This window comes from Oncorhynchus tshawytscha, linkage group LG26, assembly GCF_018296145.1.
Source record: "Oncorhynchus tshawytscha isolate Ot180627B linkage group LG26, Otsh_v2.0, whole genome shotgun sequence".
In the NCBI taxonomy this organism is placed as follows: domain Eukaryota; kingdom Metazoa; phylum Chordata; class Actinopteri; order Salmoniformes; family Salmonidae; genus Oncorhynchus; species Oncorhynchus tshawytscha.
Window position 1 is genome coordinate 14,688,286 of NC_056454.1, and position 15,043 is coordinate 14,703,328.

The window sequence follows — 15,043 nt, forward strand, 5'->3', positions numbered from 1 at the left end:
TTACTGATTGATAACAAACAGAAGAAGTTTCCTATATGAAGGTCATAGACTTCCGTGGAGGCATAACCTAATTCTAAAATGTTTATCCTGTGTATTAAGTGAGAGTGCCAAATATAAGGAAGATCATAAACACTGACAACTGTGGTGCAATACAAATGACTTGCTTAATAACAGGCGAGACCCATCTCAGGAGACAGATTGTAAAGCACAAGTGCACTCCCTATTAAGGTGGATATGTAAATACCCAGGTCATAGGCAACACGACACGCTATAGAGGGCAGACTGTTTGCAGAGTTCAATTGCTGTTTTTCTCATGTACTGATGTGCTCAGTTTGGACCACCGGCTTGAACCACAAGATGCGAATAAGATATTGGGTTTGGCTGCAGGGAAGTGTTACTCTGTGGACATACTCTTTTCCATGTTTGTCTTTGGAACAACATAGTGGGAAGTTTGTGTTAGGAAGGTGCCTAATGAAGCAGTGGCAGTCGGTGCCGTTTAAGAACGGGAGGATGTTTCTTTTTTTTTTTTTTAAATGAGAATGGCCTTATTTCTACTACAGCATATTGGATGACCGGCATTCATATTCCATTCACCCAGCTCAATGTAACAGCGATAGGTTATAAAACATTTTCCCTGTACCCGTCATGAAGTGTCTAGAACCTAGCCTATGAATGAAAGTTTACATCGTAGGTGCGCAGGTCAAGAGAAAAAAATGGAGTAATCAAGGTGACAGACAGTGACACATTCCATACCACCTTGCACACTCTTGCCTGCATCTAGCTGATCTAGGGTGTAGTCATTAGTCCAACAGTTGCAAACGAGAGTTTCTATTGGAGAAGTTCAGGTTTGTTTATCCCCGTTTTGGTTCCATATGCTTCCGTTCAACACCCTAAGGTTGATGTCTGCGCCCCCGCGGAAATGTAATTAGCATAATAACACAAATCCCCATCAAAAGCTGTCAGTTTAAGCTAGAGATACTGTATCTGTTTTGTTTTTTTGCATTGGATGTGTCTCAATCTACCGCATTTGTCTATGTCGCACTTCCGCATCTGCCGTGAAAGGTGCTAGAGCGATGTTTGTCAGACCATGAGGCATCCCGGAAGTCAGTCTTCTCACAAAATTGTCTGGAGTGTCCGAATGGTCGAGACTCATGAACACGATGGTGTTCTCTGTTTTGCCGTACGACCCCCACAAGCGTCTTCGGACTCGTCTACAGTCGATACAGCTGATCTGACAACTTCTGTCTAGAGTCCGAACAGTTTGTGCCACACACTAACATGACCCCTCTGTGGAAAGGTGAGACTCTCACGAACGTGTATGTGTGTGTGTGTATGATCTTTCTTATAGAACAGAGAATTCAGAACAAACTTCCTTTAGATTTTTTTGTGGGGGACAATCTGTTGTTCCATGTAGTGAATATGTTATTCAATGTGTTTGTATGGGCTAATAGCAGTAAGGCAAAATCAAAATGTTCATCAAATGTTTTTGCTACTTAAAGGGGTCTTAAAATTCTAAAACAATTCCCTCTCCTGGCTTCGACGGGGCTTAGATGTTTTTCAACAGAATCAGCTGAATGAATACACTCCTGAGCTCACTCACACAGTTCACTTTCATAACAGCCACACACACAACAGCCACTCTTGCTGCGGCTGATTCCCTGATCCACCTCTTCGCAGATGACATCATTCTGTATACATCTGGCCCTTCTTTGGACACTGTGTTAACAAACCTCCAGAGGAGCTTCAGTGCCATACAACACTCCTTCTGTGGCCTCCAACTGCTCTTAAACGCTAGTAAAACTAAATTTGTGCTTTTCAACCATTAGCTGCCCGCACCCGCCCGCCCGACTAGCATCACTACTCTGGTTCTGACTTACGTCGGCAATTTACAGATGGACAATGTACAGCTGCAGCGATCGGTTAGCTGCTCAGATAGCTGATGTTTAAAGATAGTAAGGGAAATATAGGTCTCCAGCTTCAGCGATTTTTGTAATTCGTTCCAGTCACTGGCAGCAGAGAACTGGAAGGAAAGGTGGCCAAAGGAGGTGGTGGCTTTGGGGATGACCAGTGAGATATACCTGCCGGAGCGCATGCTATGGGTGGGTGTTGTTATCGTGACCAGTGAGCTGAGATAAGGCGGAGCTTTACCTAGCATAGACTTCTAGATGACCTGGAGCCAGTGGGTCTGGCGACGAATATGTAGCGAGGGCCAGCCGACTAGAGCATACAGGTCGCAGTGGTGGGTGGTACATGGGGCTTTGGTAACAAAACGTATGGCACTGTGATAGACTGCATCCAGTTTGCTGAGTAGAGTATTGGAAGCCATTTTGTAGATGATGTCGCCGAAGTAGGATAGTCAGTTTTACTAGGGTAAGTTTGGCGGCGTGAGTGAAGGAGGCTTTGTTGCGAAATAGAAAGCCGATTCTAGATTTGATTTTGGATTGGAGATGTTTAATATGAGTCAACAATAATATGCCCCACCAACATTAAAGGGAAAGGGGGATACCTAGTCAGTTGTCCGACTGAATGTATTCAACTGAAATGTGTCTTCCACATTTAACCCAACCCCCCTGAATCAGAGAGGTGCGGAGTGCTGCCTTAATCGACGTCCACGTCTTACTTTAAAACCCTCATGCCATTACTTTGAATGGTTTGGGATGTTTGGGACCGTCACGTGACGTCCTGGCGACTGGTAAAACAAATGTCTTGAAAACATCTTACAAAAATCCTAACATGGTCCTCACCCTTCTGGAAAACTACATGAATTTCACGTAATCTTATGTGAAGTTAATGTGACAACGTGTAAAGCAACATGTGACAACATGAAACTAAACGTGACAATATGGTCTCATGTGAAATAAATGTGACACGTGGGGATGCACATTTCATTGTGTAATAACAGGAAACCTCTTGTGAAGTGTTTTAAGAGGTTTCAAATGTGAAATTTGTGTTGCGCATGATGACATTGTGAAATTTCACTTGCGCATGATTTCACATGTGAAATGTCAAGATGTGTTCTAAATGCACGTTGGTTTTTCTGTAAGGGGGATGCCAGCAACCTGAATTTCTTGATATGCCAACAGGTCTGTGGCCATGACAGAGATCCGCTGACGATTTGTTGGCAAGAACACATTTCTGCACTGCTAACATGCTGACCAGACCGCTCCCTATGTGCGTCTGCCATCGCGTGCATGTTGACTTTGTCCACCCACACTAGACAGGATCAGGACACGCAGGTTCAAATATAAACATGAACTCTGAACCAACTATATTAATTTGGGGACAGGTCTAAAAGCATTAAACATTTATGGCATTTTAGCTACCTAGCTTGCTGTTGCTCGCCAATATGTCCTGGGATATTAACATTGGGTTGTTGTTTTACCTGAAATGCACAAGGTCCTCTACTCTGACAGTTAATCCACAGATAAAAGGGTAAACAGCGTTAGTTTCTAGTAATCTCTTCTCCTTCAGGCTTCTTAATGTGCCTGCTATAGGCCTAAAAAGTTACGTTACTGATTACAATTTTGTACAGGTAACTAGTAACTAACAGATTACATTTAGAAAGTAACCTACCCAACCCTGGATATATGAGAACAGCAGTGTGATTCACATCAGTGCACTATGTAGATAATAAGTGATATCCGTAATGCCGTAGACAACACCACTGCTGTCATCCTTACCTCCAAGCATTTATTCAAATTGGATAATCTTGGATGCCGACAGCAGTCGCACCGTTGGAAGACATAGCTTTGACTGTAGCCTACAAAAGCCTATTCCTGCTCTTTTCCCGCGATCCACATTTGGTGTGTCATCAATAGTGGTCTCTGACTTGTGGTCAGACTCGCTCAGGTGGCACAAACTTAAACTTGCGTCTTTTTTCAATGCTGATTTGAATGTCATTGAGAACAGAAGTGTCATGTTTTTTTCCACAAACATCCTTTCTGAATTGAAAAGTAATTTTTCAAAAGTATCTGTAATCCGATTACAACATTTTTGCTGGTAAAGTAACAGATTACGTTACACTTTTTTTTATTTTTATCCCTTACATGTAACGGATTACATCTAATCCGTTACTCCCCAACCCTGTTGGCAATATACAGTACCAGTAAAAACTTTGGACACACCTACTCATTCAAGGGTTTTTCTTTATTTTTACTATTTTCTACATTGTAGAATAATAGTGAAGACATCAAAACTATAAAATAACATATATGGAATCATGTAGTAACCAAAAAAGTGTTAAACAAATCCAAATATATTTTATATTCTTCAAAGTTGCCACCCTCTGCCTTGATGACAGCTTTGCACACGCTTGGCATCTTGAAGGAGTTCCCACAAATGCTGAGCACTTGTTGGCTGCTTTTTTTTCACCCTGCAGTACAACTCATCCCAAACCATCTCAATTGGGTTGCGTTTGGGTGATTTTCGAGGCCAGGTCATCTGATGCAGCACGCCATCATTCTCCTTGGTCAAATAACCCTTATACAGCCTGGAGGAGTGTTTTGGATCATTGTCCTGTTGAAAAACAAATGATAGTCCCAAGTGAAAGCCAGATGGGATGGTGTATTGCTGCAGAATGCTGTGGTAGCCATGCTGGTTAAGTGTGCCTTGAATTCTAAATAAATCACAGACAGTGTCACCAGCAAAGCACCATCACACCTCCTCCTCTATGCTTCACGGTGGGAACCACACATGCAGAGATCATTTGTTCACCTACCCTACGTCTCATAAAGACACGGCGGTTGGAACCAAAAATCTAAAATTTGGACTCATCAGACCAAAGGACAGATTTCCACCAGTCTAATGTCCAGTTCTGGTGTTTCTTGGCCCAACCAATTCACTTATTCTTTGGGGTTTCTTTGCAGCAATTCAATCACGAAGGCCTGATTCACACAGTCTCAGAACAGTTTGTGTTGAGATGTGTCTGTTACTTGAACTCAGTGAAGGATTTATTTGGGCTGCAATCTGAGGTGCAGTTAACACTAATGAATTTATCCTCATTAGAGACAGGTTCATCATAGCGCTTGATGGTTATTGCGACTGCACTTGAAGAAAGTTTCATAGTTCTTGAAATATTCCACATTGACTGACCCTCATGTCTTAAAGTAATGATGGACTGTTGTTTCACTTTGTTTATTTGACCTGTTCTTGCCATAATATGGACTTGGTCTCTTACCAAATAGGGCTGTCTTCTGTATACCACCCCTACCTTGTCACAACACAACTGATTGGCTCAAACGCATTAAAAACAAAATAAATTCCCCAAATTAACTTTTGACAACACCTGTTAATTGAAATGCATTCCTGGTGATTCCCTCATGATGCTGGTTGAGAGAATGCCGAGAGTGCAAGGCTGTCAAGGCAAAAGGTGGCTACTTTGAAGAATCTCAAATATAAAATATGTTTTGATTTATTGAACACTTTTTTGGTTACTACATGATTCCATATGTGTTATTTTGTAGTTTTGATGTCTTCACTATTATTCTACAATGTAGAAAATGGTAAAAATAGAGAGAACCCCTTGAATGAGTAGGTGTGTCCAAACTTTGGCTATACGTACAGTACCAGTCAAATCTCCATTATGCCCACAAACCTGATGGCGCAGCAGGAAGGTTGACTGACAAGTAATCAGCATACAGCAGTATACAGTTCTTTAACATTATCACCTAAATTTAGCTGTTAAAGTACAGTAACTTGTTATAGATTTATTGTATTTTCGCCGCAACTAAACAAAAACCTCCAGGGGACCGTGACACAACATTCTAAGAATGCCCTAAAAACGTTCTTGGGGACGTCCCTGGAACATCCGGGAACTAGACAAAACCTGCAGGGACCATCACTGTTTACATTGAATTAATGTCAGTTATGCCTTTTTAAAGTAAAGTATTCTCAATTACATTTGATACATGGGTTTTCATGTTTCATGGTATCACATGTTAAAATGTTGCATCCCCATGTTGTCACATTTATTTCACATGAGATCATGTTTCCACAAGTGCTGTTAAGTGTAGTTTCATGTTATTACATGAAGCTTCACGTTATCGCATGTTATCACATTAACCTCACATAAAATCACGTGTTCACGTGAAATTCATGTGTTTTTTTTCTGTACGGGTTGTTCCAACTTGACAGTAAAAATATCTAAACCCCTGTTACTTTCCCCTGGTTTTATTAAGATGAGATGTCATTCCATTCTGTATGCCACTCACAATAAGATCGAAGTGGGAACACTCCCTGTCTGAAACGTTCTGAAGCTCCCAGTGAATTTTCGAGCTGAACCCCGGCTTAGTAAGTAAATAGGAATGTTGCCTATGCTGCGAGAAGACGCTGACATTTGCCAGATGCTCTGTTCTAATTAGGGCCAAGTATTCCCTCTTGCGTGGCGTGTGTGAGAAACCATATCAGACCTGCCTCGAGTGAAACGTCAGTGTTTGGACTCCAAACACTTGAACATAACAAACACTGCTTTATTATTGGCTTTGTAAACCAGAAGTGTTATTCTAGAGAAGGAATGTGTCATTTCGTTGTTCATAGACATGCGAATGGTCATACCATCCTCCTACACTTTAGCTGTCTCTCCTAGGTCTTTAATACTTTCAGAGCTCTATATTTGGAGCCGTTAGAGACGACCACCTTGTAGGACTTCAGTTGCAGTAGCAGCTCATCCACTTGCTCTTTGTGTGTGTGAGTGGGCTGGGTCTGTATCCTGGTGGGCCCAGAGCTCCAGAATATGGAGACCAGTTCTGTCAGGAGGCTCCGTTGGAGGCATTAACAGTGTCCTTTCTCCAGGATGCCTCCCGCTGAAAGGTGCAGCCAGACTCTGTAGAGGAGGACTGTTATTAAGGATCCATTGGCTTTTTTAAGAGCCACACAGGCTGCGGTTTCCGCCTGCCTCACTGCCGTGCCTTTTGTGTGTGTCACAAATACAGCAGCACATAGTGTGGAGGAGAAGCAAAACACCATTAGTCCACAGCGGAGATGAACTTGTCCTACTCAGACCTCCATCTCTCCGGTGCGAAATCATGTATTTTTCTTACCTCGTCTGCAGGTGTTCACATGTCCAAGTCGTTTTACCATGAAGATTAGTGGCCATGTCAACTGAAATGACATTTTCCTAAACGATCAATACAAACAAATATTTAGATTCTCCTAGAAGTCTGAATTTGTTGGAGATTGACCTGGAGCCCTGTTATAAGGAAACAGTATATAGAGCAGGAAGTGAAAGGAGAAGCAGGAAGTGAAAGGAGACCTCTGAGCTGTAGCCACCCACAGATCCCCTTCCTCCCTGCCTGGTTCTCCTGGGCTGCAGCATGGGGCTGTTGCCTGGCTCCTGTCCAGTTTCCAGCACTGTGATGGGGAGGGTCATGGAGTGTCTGACCTGGTCTCTGCATGTTGGATGTTGTTATTATTAGTGCTCCATGCCCCCCGGCTGGCGGTCCCCATTGCAGGGGGTAGTGGTGGGCTCTGGAGAGACTCTGGACCTGGGGAACAGCTGTGCGGGTTAGAGGCTGCAGGGGCCCCGAGCACTCCTGGCTCCCCTGGGGCCTCTGCACGGACCAGGTAGGAGGTACAGCTCTGCACTGCTATTTATACACTCTCAGTCCCACTGCACATACTCATCCTCACACCACAGCAGGCCAGGGCCAGAGGCTGAGCCAATGCCAGCTTAACAGCAACACCTCACGCCCAGCCCACTCCGTTGGGAAGTTGAATTATGAGTATTCACTTTTCTGTTTTAGGAGGATGTATGATAGACTCATTTGCACACATCACAACTGCTCTTGACATGTAATTAGGGATGAACTTGATTCATTATTTTATAGTCCTGAACATTGACACATTATTTAGGCTGAGACTATCATGGCCCTCAGACTTTTTCATTCGCATAAAAGCCACTGGTTTTTGAAACAGACAGTACACAGGTCATACGATCACAAATGACTTCTAATCCGAGAACAGTCAATGTCCTTAAATTACAGTGGGCATATTCAATGGAGACCACCTTACTATCTTGATTCGGTCTATTCCTGGCAGATCTCGAGGGGGCCTTCTCAACTGTGTAAATAGCTCTGGAAATTACGCATGCCCTTTGACTGTGTGTGTAATTATGAGCCTCTTGCAGTATTTTGCTTGGCAGCCTGAGAGGTTAACCCCTGAGGGCTGGAGACCTGGGGCTCCCTGTCTGACTGGCAGCGGTCTCCTCAAAGCCCGGCTTGTTCCCCTGCTAGCCGGGCTGCCTAGGCAGCTCTAAGCACGCTTGATCCTCTGGTGGCTGGACCCTGGGGAAGGGTGGAGGGGTGGAGAAGGCTGTCACATCCAGCCACAGCAGAGCCTCCGCTGGCTGGGCGAGGGCTGCAGCATTACAGGCCCACAGACAGACACCGTGCCTGGGTCCCTGGGAGCCCATTGCATTGCTACAGGGGTCAACAATGCTTGTCCCATTATCGTCTCCATGCGAGTGTTCCGTACCACCACTCAGCCTATAATAGGGCAAGCTCTCACCTTATCTGCGCCATAATTAGACTGTATCCATCGCATGTGTGGTTGGTGATAATGTGCTGTAATCCTTGATGGGTGTTTTATGTTCCTATTCTGGGCTCACTATTCTGAGGTGTTATAAACATCAGCTCATGATTTTAATCATTACCATCTGATGAGGTTACATAACTACTTATTTAAATGAGCGTGTGTACATTACTGAGCTGAAAATAATAGAGCATGTTTTCAATTGAAATGAGCCTTCTCAGTGCATACACATCCAAATAGTACAGTGTATTTATACATCCAATAATTACACCATTTTGTTACCCTGTCACACAACGGCCAAAATACATTTTCTTTAGGTTAGTATTGTGTAAGAGCGCGTCGGATTTTGTCCTCCTTCATCTGAGAAGAATGTGGGGTCATGTAAGTAACGTGAAGAGTAGAAGGTGCAGTCTGGCCTGTCTGACGTGATTGACGATGTAGCCGTATGAAATGGCCTGTGAAGATGCAGCCTCTTTTCGGAGTCACAGCAGAGACTGTAAAAAGGGAACATGTGCGGTTTCTTCTCTGGCTTCCCACATTGTTCTCCAAGGCTCCCCTCCCATGGGCCACGGCGTTCTCTAAAACCCCAGACAAAAGTAGGCGCTCAGACAATCTCTTGTGAGAATAGCCCTTTATGTAATGCTGCCAAGTGGTGTAGATTTTCCTCTGCTTTGATTGACAGAATAAAATCGTTACTGAATATTGTGTCAAGCTGGGCCTGAGACTGGAATATCAGTGGCTTGGACGTTCATGTCTGTGGTGTTAGCCTATGGAACACACAGGGGCATCTACCTCTGGATCTCTCCTCCTCCTCTACCTCTGTTATGTAGGTGTTGGTGAGGAGAAGGCAGTGTGTGTCTGTGGTCCGTGTCCTCTCAGCAGCAGCGTGGCCAGGGCCAGGGCTGGGGATGGATTGGGGACATGGGATCCGTCCGCCCCGTCTGTCTCAGGGCTCTGTGCTGGGGAGGATCAGCAGCTGTGTAATCAGTGCCTGGCGCTGACCCTACCTGAGCGGAAGGGCTTCTCTGCCCTCCGTCATGTCCTCCTGTCACACACCGCGAGGAGAGCGGGCCCCTGATGAACTGGTCGCGTGCAACCTCTGAGGAGCTTTGTCCTGGTGCTTGATTTACTGAGGCTACAGGTGCCAGTGGGCCTGAAATCAGAGGGTCTAGAAACGCCCCAGCAACTAGCCTGCTCTTGTTATTTTCCTCAATCATTGACGTACAGCGTTGTCATTGGTATACAGATTCACAGCCTAGTGACTGTAATTCACAATTCCAGGGACTCAAATTCTAGCGCTTGTATATTCAGTATAAAAATTGCTATTCTATATTTGTCATGGAAATGTTCACCATATCCCCATATTCCCTTCCCTGTGTTTCTATTCGTAGACATACTCGGTGAATAAACCCGCTGTTGACAGAAATCGACAAAAGAGCCAACTGGATGTGGTTGAATGCGGCTCCTCATGCTGTCCCTGCTGAGAACACTAAGCTCCATATTTGCACTCGTCTTGGTGGAGGATAAAAGCCTCTCCAGCCCAGGCTGGGAGTGGAGCTCCCCGTCGCTGCTCTCTCTGAGGCTGATTGGTGTGGTGATGAGCGAACGAGCGGCGTGAGCCCGGGCCAGGGGAGCCCCCACACTCTGAAAAAGGTTAAGCTGCCGGTCAGGGAGGAGATCTGCTCTGTGTTCAGGATGTTGAGTGGTGCGCTGGTGTGCTGTTAAGCCGTATGAGGCCTCGGCGGGCTCCACTCGGGCCCTGATTGGGCTTGTAAGATCACAGGCCCCCTCTCTGCCCTCCCTCAGGGCTTCTCGCCCCACATCCTCCCTGCTGATTATCACCACTGCCAGCACTGCCTCTCGTTCTCCAGCTGCTGTTCCCACTGCCTCTGGTGCTCGGGCTAATTTAAACAAGCCGCGTGGAGGGAGAGCACTTTCTCACACGGCCCAAAGAGCATTACACACTACGTTACACAGCTCCTCTCAGGCTGTGGCCGTCTGGCCTCTCTAACACCACTGCCCTTCCTGCTGCTGTTTACTACAGAGCTGGTTCACATAAATGGGTTGTTTTGTAATTGATATAATTAACAGGTCATGGTGATACTTTCCCTGGTAGAGTCTCCCGAGGTCCATTCAGACAATGTCCTGAGCTGTTGTAGAACAAGGTCGTCATCTTTCACTGCTAGAGAAATGCAGACCTAGAGGAACATCTTCAACATGTGGTCTGTGCAGGTGAGTGTTGTTAGAGTGTTGTTAGAGCGTTGTTAGAGCGTTGTTAGAGCGTTGCTAGAGCGTTGCTAGAGCGTTGCTAGAGCGTTGTTAGAGCGTTGTTAGAGCACCCACCCAGTCTCAAAGGGGAATGGATATCCACAGTGTCTTCAAAGGCCAACTTAATCAACAACCGTAATAGTTGCTCTCCCCGTCTACACATTGTCAACCATATCAAGCGAAACAATTTGGTGTGTGCTGGCATTGTGTATGCAGTGCAATATTCAAGACATTCCACATGCCCAAAGAAGCAATGTAGGAGAGTGTCAAAGTCATTTTGAAGGTGTTTTGTATTGCTGTATTTAACATGTTTGGTATTAAATATTGTAATTCTGTTGCATTTCAAGTTTCGATGTTGATGTTTACAATGTTATTTAATACAGATAAAGTTATTTGTGGGGGGTAAATATATATTTTACACTGTGAGGGATGGAAGCATCCGAGTAATTGCCGTGTGGGAACTTGACAAATTATGTTAAGTGTCTAAATGTGGATCGAAATGAATCTTTTTTTCTTTCCTACATACATTATTTGTAGCAAATCAGTTTGGGAAAAGGTGCATGACATAAATGTGTATCAATACTGAACAAAAATATAAATGCAACATGCAACAATGTTTTAGATTTGGCTGAGTTACAGTTCATATAAGTAAATCAGTCAATTGAAATAAATTCATTAGGCCCTAATCTTTCACATGACTGGGTAGGGGTGCAGCCATGGGTGGGCCTGAGAGGGCATAGGCCCAACCACTGGGGAACCAGGCCCAGCCAATCAGAATTTGTTTTCCCCCACAAAAGGGCTTCATTACAGACATAAATACTCCTCAGCACCCCACCCTTCCCCTCTGGCAATTACGCAGTTGAAGAAGCTGGATGTGGAGGTTCTGGTCTGTGGTTGTGAGGCAGGTTGGACGAACTGCCAAATTCACAAAAACGATATTGGAGATGGCTTATGGTAGAGAAATTAACATTCAATTACCTGGAAAAAGCTCTGGTGGACATTCCTGCAGTCAGCATGCCAGTTGCACGCTCTCTCAAAACTTGAGACATCTGTGTCATTGTGTTGTGTGACAAAACTGCACATTTTAGAGTAGCCTTATATTGTCCCCATCACAAGGTCCACCTGTGTAATGATCATGTTGTTTAATCGGCTTCTTGATATGCCACACCTGTCAGGTATATGGATTATCTTGACAAAGGATAAAATGGTAACTAATAGGGATGTAAACAAATGTGTGCACATACATTTCTGGGATATTTTATTTCATCTCATGAAACATGGGACACAGTACATGTTGCATTTATATTTTTGTGTACACTACCAGTCAACTTTGGACACACCTACTCATTCAAGGGTCTTAACATCAAAACTATGAAATAACACATGGAATCATGTAATTAAACAAAAAAGTGTTAAACAAATCCAAATATATTTAATATTCTTCAAAGTAGCCACCCTTTGCCTTGATGACAGATTTGCACACACTTGGCATCCTTTCAACGAGCTTCATGAGGAATACTTTTCCAACAGTCTTGAAGGAGTTCCCACATATGCTGAGCATGTATTGGCTGCTTTTCCTTTACTATGCGGATGATTGTGGAGGCCAGGTCATCTGATGCAGCACTCCATCATTCCTTCTTGGTCAAATAGCCCTTACACAGCCTGGAGTTGTGTAGGGTCTTTGTCCTGTTGAAAAACAAATCATCCGTTCACCTACTCTGCATCTCACAAAGACACGGCGGTTGGAATAAAAAATCAAACATTTGGACTCATCTGACCAAAGGATAGTTTTCCACTGTTTAATGTCCATTGCTCATGTTTCTTGGCCCAAGCAAGTCTCTTCTTCTTATTGCTGTCCTTTAGTAGTGTTTTCTTTGCAGCAACTCGACCATGAAGGCCTGATTCACGCAGTCTCCTCTGAACAGTTGATGTTGAGATGTATCTGTTATTTGAACTCTGAAGCATTTATTTGTACTGCAATCTTAGGTGCAGTTAATTCTAATAAATGTCTTTCTTTCTTTCCTGTGGTGGTCCTCATGAGAGCCAGTTTAATCATAGCGCTTGTTGGTTTTGCGACTGCATGTGAAGAAACGTTCAAAGTTCTTGAAGTTTTCCACATTGACTGACCTTCATGTCTTAAAGTAACGATGGAGTGTTGTTTCACTTTGTTTATTTGAGCTGTTCTTGCCATAATATGGACTTTGTCTTTTACAAAACATGATGATATTCTGTATACCAACTCTACCTTGTCACAACACAACTGATTGGCTCAAACGCATTAAGAAGGAAAGAAATTCTACAAATGATCTTTTAACAAGGCATTCATTTAAATGCATTCCAGGTGATTCCCTCATGATGCTGGTTGAGAGAATGCCAAGAGTGTGCAAGGCTGTCATCAAGGCAAAGGGTGGCTACTTTGAAGTATCTCAAATATAAAATATATTTAGATTTATCTTTTTTGGTTACTACACGATTCCATATGTGTTATTTCGTATTTTCGATGTCTTCACTATTATTCTACAATGTCGAAAATAGTAAAAAATAAAGAAAAACCTTTGAATGAGTAGGTGTGTCCAAACTTTTGACTGGTGGTGTACATCTGGTTAACCGATAACAAACATCAAGTCCATCCATGTCAACTCTCCACTGGTTGGTATCCATACCGCTAGCGGCTAGATGGATGATTGCCAACAAGCTCCAGAGTTAAGCCCAAGTATCACTTGTTATTGTGTGCCAGACAAACATTATATGATGGTCTGGGAGTGTTGAGGGGAATTGAGTCCTCTGTCAGTCCCCAGGGCTCTGGAGTCTTTCTGCTAAAGCTGCCCTGGGTCGGCCTGGGACATGGAGGGCAGGCTGCTTCTGGTCCCCCACACCCCCACCATGCTAAATGGCTGCATTGTGACTGCAGACCTGCTCTCATCTTCATCGTACAATCTCTTTTTTTTCTCCCCCCTGCCTCCCAGCACATAATGACCCCAGACTATGTGACGACAGGCATTGTATCCAACTGGGGCGACCACAGAGAAATTAAAGATGAAGATCGGATTCAGGGGCTGCCGCAGCTCCTTTAGTTGGCGTGCCATATCCTGCCACTGGTTCAAATGAATGTAAGGTGTGTGTTTGTTTGTGTGTGTTTGTGATTTCCTACACATGTAGTAGTTAACATCAGATCAGCTGCCCAGAGCAAGAAATCAATATTAGGTTTAGCCCTGTAATTTGATGCATATCTTGGTTAACAGGCAGGCTTGGCATACAAGTCCTATTGTGATATAAAATGTTATATAATGACAAACCTGTAATTTCCATTATTTATTCATGTTAGCTCAGAGAGTACCTTGTCAACATCAAAGACTTGTAAGGAAAGAGAGCAGAGATCCTTCATGCAACTCCTCTCTGCAAAAGGACAGATATAGTGGCAAGAAAAAGTGTGTGAACCCTTTGGAAATATCTGGATTTCTGCATAAATTGGTCATCAACTTTGATCTGATCTTCATCTAGGTCACAACAATAGACAAACACAGTGTGCTTAAACTAATGACACACAAACACATATGTTTTCACATCTTTATTGAACACACAGTGTAAGCATTCACAGTGCAGGGTAGGGAAAGTATGTGAACCCTTGGATTTAATAACTGGTTGACCCTCCTTTGTCAGCAACAACCTCAACCAAACATTTTCTGTAGTTGCGGATCAGACCTGCACAGTGGTCAGGAGGAATTTTGGACCATTCCTCTTTACCAAATTGTTTCAGTTCAGCAATATTCTTGGGATATCTGGTGAGAAATGCTCTCGAGGTCATGCAACAGCATCTCAATCGGGTTGAGGTCAGGACTCAGACTGGGCCACTCCAGAAGGTGTATTTTATTTTGTTGAAGTCATTCTGTTGTTGATTTACTTCTGTGTTTTGGGTCGTTGTAATGTTGCATCAGCCAACTTCTTTTGAGTTTCAATAGACGGACACTCTCCTGCAAAATGTCTTGATAAACTTGGGAATTCATTTTTCCGTCGATGATAGCAAGCTGTCCAGACTCTGAGGCAGCAAACCAGTCACAAAACATGATGCTCCCTTCACCATACTTACAGATGTGATGAGGTTTTGATGTTGGTGTGCTGTGCTGTGCCTTTTTTCTCCACACATAGTGTTGTGTTCCTTCCAAACAACTCAACTTTAGTTTAATCTGTCTACAGAATATTTTGCCAGTAGCGCTGTGGAACATCCAGGTGCTCTTTTGCAAATTTCAGA